The sequence below is a fragment of the Myodes glareolus genome, chromosome 27 (genome assembly GCF_982192425.1).
Source record: "Myodes glareolus chromosome 27, mMyoGla1.1, whole genome shotgun sequence".
Lineage (NCBI taxonomy): Eukaryota > Metazoa > Chordata > Mammalia > Rodentia > Cricetidae > Myodes > Myodes glareolus.
The window spans coordinates 26,733,699-26,740,167 of record NC_142052.1 but is presented as its reverse complement, the minus strand read 5'-3'; positions in this window follow the sequence as shown (position 1 = coordinate 26,740,167).

Below are 6,469 nucleotides of genomic sequence, written 5' to 3'. Positions count from 1 at the left end.
CCAGCCAGAGATACTTACTTTGAAACTGTTGACACTACCAGGTTGCCCTCCCTGAGGGTGGTGGAGTTGGTGCTGGAGACCGAGGTAGGGTCAAGGGGATTTGAAGCTAATGGGCAGTGCACAGTCTGGCCTGCTGGAGCCAGATGCAGAAAGAACGGGTACTTCCCCTGGACGGTCAGTTCTTTAAAGACTAAGTCCCTTCATGATCACTGAGCACAGAAATTATTAGACATGCTCAGGAAATCTTTGCTGGGGATCACTCACCATGAAATTAATAAGACAGCTCAATCCTGTAGTGAGGGATCCAGACGGGTGTGGCAGACATGGATTTATCTTGCCTAGTGGAAGGACGGTGCCCTCTTAAATTCTGTGAGCCATTGAGCCTGGACACGGAAGCGTCATGGTTCTGAGAATAGAGGCATGTATTATTTATCGAGAAATACATTTTATCTCATTAAACGTCCTAACCATAGTCAGAACTAAGAAATTGGGGAAGTCATGAGGTGATGGAGACTAAGGTTGCCCACTTCCTCAGAAAGATGGGTGAGTCCTTGTGGGCAGATATTGTCGTGGCTGGGTGTGAGTAGAACTGTGGGATCCCGAACATCACACCACAGTTAAAGAGGGAAACAGCTGGCAAGACGAAGGTCCCTCCTTCCTGACCCCTCTTCCCACTCAGTGGGGATAAAAACGGAGACCTCCAGACAAACGCCAAGGTGTTTGCCAGGTTTTTCTGAAGCCAGAGACACAGTTTATATAGAGAACAGAGTGAAAGAAGATGGGGGGAGGAGAAAAAGGAAGGCAAGGGGTAGGGGTTTTGTTAATGATTTAAGGTATGAGAGAGAGAGAGAGAGAGAGAGCTCACAAACCACAATCCCATCATCTGACACTTTTTTTCTGAATAAAAGGGGCAAGTCACAGTGGGGAGCAGTAACTACAAGCTTTGCAGATGAACTTGAAATTAGGGGGAAAATGTGTATTGTCCGGTAATGGAAAGGCTTGGGTCAGGCCACCAGACAAACCACAATCCATATCTGGGGCAGCCTCACTTGTCTTACAGCTGCCTGCCCAGAGGCTCTTAGCGACCTGGAGAGCAGCCATTTCATACCATTAGCACTAGCTAACACGGGCAGTGTTAAAACACGTCGCCATGGTGGGCTTCATCAGCAAGGCTGAATGGCTCCTTTCACAGGTGGAGGAGAAAAACTGGAATTGTTTTCTTACCAGCATGACAATCAAGGAAGACGTCCAGAAGAATATTTGAAAATGATAATAAAATGCCGTCCTCGTGGGGTACAAAGCTGCTCTCAACGTCTGAAAGCCGTCCCCTACTCCCACACTTCCCTGAGTACGTGAGGCAGACATAAAAGATTGCCTTATCTCACGTCACCATTATGTCCCTAATGCTGCCTTGCTTTGTGTCTAAGCAATTTGAAGACTCTCCTATTTAAACTCTATATACATGAGCGCTATTGACATGTCGAGCCCTAACTCCAGAGCAGAGGGTGGCAGCCCTCCCAAACCTAGCTTTTTTTTTTTTAAGTAGATGGACTAAAAACAAGGTGGAACTTTTAAATTTTACAAACAAAATACAGCCCCCAAAGGTAAAACAATGTTCTCTAAAATGCAGGTGTAGACAAAAGAGGGAGACATTGTATGATGCATAAGAGGGAATAAGAGTGGTAAGTTGGAGAGACACCTCTGCCCTAGATGGCACACAAGGATGAGAACCTGAGTCAGATCACTGGCACCCACATAGAAGTCAGACACTGCACCCCCAATGATTGGGGGTGGGCAAGTGGATCTTTGTTGCTCATTGGCTGGCCAGTGATGTTGTGGGATGTCCTTCTGTATATGTGCTACTTTCATTGGTTGATGAATAAAGCTGTTTCAGCCAATGACTTAGCAAAGTAAAACCAGGCAGGAAATCCAAACAGAGAAAAAGAGAAAGAGTAGGCAGAGTCAAAGAGATGCCATGTAGTTGCCAAAGGAAAAAGATGCCAGAACATTACCGGTAAGTCACAGCCTCGTGGTGATGCATAGATTAATAGAAATGTGTTGATTTAAGATATAAGAGCTAGCTAGGAACAGTTCTTAGTCATTGGCCAAACAGTGTTATAATTAACATAGTTTTGTGTGATTATTCAGGAAATGAAAGTGCAATCTCCATCTACACAGTGAGCTCCAAATCCAGTGAGAGATTCTGTGGAGAGAGACCAGGGAAGTCATGGACGTGACATCAACCTTGGGTCTCTACCCTAGAACTCCAGGGCAAAGGGACTTGAGTACTAGTGTAGTGATATTTCATTTGTATTTTAATAAATACAGCTTGCCTGAAGATCAGAGAGTAAAGCAGCCCCACTGGTCAGCCTTACAGACCGGGCAGAGGTGACCCACATTTAATCCCAGTAGGCACACTAGTTCACCTTGCCTGCCTAAGGCACCTGATTGGTTTGATAAAAAAAAGCTAAATAACAGATAGCTATGCAGAAGATGGGTGGGGGGGCTGGTGGGAGGAAAGAGAAAAGAGCGGAGAATGAGGGAGAAAGAGAGGGACATACCTGGGGTGAGAAGCCAGCCAGGCAACCAGATATGGAATAGAACATACAGAAAGGAGGGTAAAAAGCCCTGAGACAGAGACACAGATGAAGAGAAACAGGATAATTTAAGTTATAAGAGCTAGTGGGACAAGCGTAAACTGAGGCAGAATATTCATAACTAACAATAAGTCTCCGTGTCATGATTTTGGAGCTGGGTAATGGCCCAAAATAAGGAAGTCAGCTACAATAAGAAACGGCTACTGGCATGGGCGGCAGGAGAATGATGTGCAAGAAAATCATACACCTCCTCAAAGAAATGGCTATCATTGTTTTTGTTTGGTTTGGTTTGGTTTGGTTTGGTTTGGTTTGTGACAGAGTTTCTCTGTAGCTTTGGAGCCTGTCCTGGAACTAGCTTTTGTAGACCAGGCTGGCCTCGAACTCACAGAGATCCACCGACCTTTGCCTCCCAAATGTCAGGATTAAAGGCATGTGCCACCACTGCGTGACTGCAATGGTGATCTTCGGTCATCTTCCAGTGGTGCGGGAGAATTGTCTGTATTCTGTCAATCATGTTTTAAATAAACGCTGATTGGCCAGGCAGGAGGTGTAGGTAGGAAAACCAGACAGGAAGTGGAAATGATGCAAGGAGAGCAGGAGAATTCTGGGGAGGAGGAAGTTGACCACCGAACCAGCAGGATGTGAGCTGCCCCACTGAAAAAGGTACTGAGCCACATGGCTAGCATAGATCAGAAAAATGGGTTAATCAAGATGTGAGAGTTAGCCAGTAAGAAGCCTGACCTAATGGGCCAATCAGTATTATAATTTATAGAGCTCTCTTGTGTGATTTTTCCCTGGGACTAAACAGCTGGGGGGCGAGGCAGGACAGAAACACAAACAAGCAGGCCCAGCCTTTTCATGTTACATTCCAGGACTATGGAACAAGGAGGCAGCTCACTACAGTATGGGCTGAATTCTAATCATTACCTGCTGTTCACTGGTCAGCCCATAGGTGTCCAGAACCACGGCAGATGAACTGCTGGGGACTGGGAAGAAGTGGGGTGGAGAAAGACAGGGTGCCTGTTTTCCAGCCTTCTCTGTGGCTGCTCCTCCCTGGCTCATGGGGAAACGCCCTGTGTAAATTTGCCCTTAGGGTATTACAGGGGCCTGCAAGGGTTTGTTTCTGTGCTTAGACCATTTGTACTGAGAAGGAGCTGAAGTTATAGAAATGCTTAGGCTTCTGGGGGGGGGGGGGCAGCAACCAACAAGTCCTGCTGAGATAGGGGCTGGAGAGATGGCTGAGCAGTTACAGACCTTTGCTGATCTGACAGGAGATCCCCGTTCAGTTCCCAACACCTACCTGTTTATGACAACTGCCTGTAATTCTGCTTCCTGGTTAACTGGAGCCTTTCTTCTGAGCAACTACACACGTGTGTCGCACATACATAAACACACTCAGGTACCTACATAGACACACAAAATAAATCTTTTTTTCTTAAATAGCAACATGAAATAAAATGACTTCACGATGACAGCCCCTGAGTCATATCTGTTCCGTTCACAAGTTGTGAAAAATGGGGCTGGAGAGATGGCTCAGCGGTTAAGAGCATTGCCTGCTCTTCCAAAGGTCCTGAGTTCAATCCCCGGCAACCACATGGTGGCTCACAACCATCTGTAATGAGATCTGGCGCCCTCTTCTGGCCTGCAGGCATACACACAGACAGAATATTGTATACATAATAAATAAAATATTTTAAAAAAAACAAGTGAAAAATGCGGCTGACTCCTGAATTACTTCTGTTATTATTATTAAGTTCATTTTTTTCAAATTACAAATCATGGTTGTTTAACACAAGAAACACTCAGAGACAGTAGAGAGAGAAACTTTAAAATACTCGTATGATTCTGCCACTTTTTTGTTTGTTTGTTTTGTTTTGTTTGGAGACAGGGTTTCTCTGCGCAGCCGTGGCTGTCCTGGAACTAGAACTCGAACAGCTCTGTAGACCAGGCTGGCCTCGAACTCACAGAGATCCGCCTGCCTCTGCCTCCCAAGCTGGGATTATAAGCTTGTGCCACCACCCGATGCCACTTTTTTCCTGCCTCTGCCTCGCAAGCTGAGATTATAAGCTTGTGCCACCACCACCCGATGCCACTTTTTTCCTTGAACTGAATCACAAAAGTGTCCTTCTTCCTTGGGGTGAGGGGCACTCGGACACTTCGTGCGTGATCATTGATGGTGTAACAACAATTTCTCCATCTTTCTCTTTTCCTGTTCAGTACAGCAGCCTCCTGTATCACGTTCTGGGTCCCTAGAGTCAAACCAGCGTGATAGAAAATGTTCATAAAACATTGTGTCTGTGCTGAACAGAGACAGACCTTCTTTTTCTTGCCATTATTTCACAGATAATACAGTACAGTGTATTTACATTGTGTCCGGTATTTTAAGCCATCAGAATGATTTAAAGTGCCCAGGAGCCAGGTGTGCTGGTACGTTCCTTTTATCCCAGCACTTAAGAGGCAAGGGCAGGTGAACTAAGCTGGAGGCCAACTTGGTCTGCATAATGAATTCTAGGTACCCAGGACTACACAGTGAGATTCTGGATAGACAGACAGACAGACAGACAGACAGATGATAGATCATGAATAATAAAGGAAGGAAGGTGTGTGGGTTGTATATACTATGTCGTTTGATATATGTGATTTCTTATTTCTAAACTCAAAGTCCTGCTCTCCCCACTCTGCCAGATACAGTAAGCCAGCCAGCCTTTTTCAAGATGGCCGCGGCAGCCATAAGCATTCTACACGAAGGTCCAGCGCTCTGCCTTGGGTCTTTTTTTTTTTTTTTCTCACAGTTGATGCTTTATCAGAAGCCTCTATCCTTGGAAAGATGTCATTAGCTTCTTGTGGGTGGCCATTCTGATCATATGCTGCTTCCTAAGCCACTGCTGGACAAGGGGGTAAGAATTCACGCGAATGACTTAATAAATGAACATTCAAGCCTCGTACTCTGGCTGCCTCGGCAAGCTGTGCCCAAAGTACGTGACATCACGGGGCAGTGTGGGTAACTGAACAAAAGTCAAATTTCTGTTGGGGTGAATTAGGGTGTGTTGTGGAATGGTTAAGCAACAGTGATGACTGTGGCTACTCCCTGGGATTCTAGTGTGCTCCCCTGGAGGAGAACAAAGGGGTTGTGTTATAATTAGACCATTGGGAGTGGCGTGTAATGCCATGTGTCTTCTGGGGATGTGTGATAGATAGGCTAAAATACGCCTTAGCAAGAAGGTGGACGCCTCGGCTGCTTGGGTCTCATCTTCACTCTGCATGTGAATTCAATCCATTGCTACCCAATTCCCACTCTGCTTTATGATACAGTTAGTCCTCTTTGTATGGCTCCGATAAGGAAAATGTCCCATGTCACACTTACTTGAATAATACCAGTTATCAACAGTTCTGATTTCAGCCTCCGTGGAGTCCTTACAAGAGTGTTTACAGAGGGTCAATTCACAGCCAGCTTTTCAGCTCACGGATCACCATATAAATGACAACGTGTCCATTGTAACTGGTGACCGTTGTAACCATTCATGTCTGTTGGATACACTCCAGGGGAAAGACAGCATGGCTGTCCACTAATACCGAATTCAGGTGTCAAGCCTGATGAGGCTGCTCTTGCCCCAAGAGGGTGTGTCTGTTATTCACCCTGCTGCTTGTTTACATAATTGAACCTTTCTGAAGAGAACAGGGCAGCCTTCCCAAGCTGCCACGAAAAATGGCCTAAGGAAAGAAGGAAGCTGAACGCTCACCGAGGGTAGAGAGAGGGCTTCGCAAAACTTGCATACTTTCACTGGCTGGGCAGCACCTCAGGAGGAGAGCACCCAGGCCTCTAGTGGTCTTGCCTAGATGAAGGATTGGCTATGGATCAGGAAAACCCACAA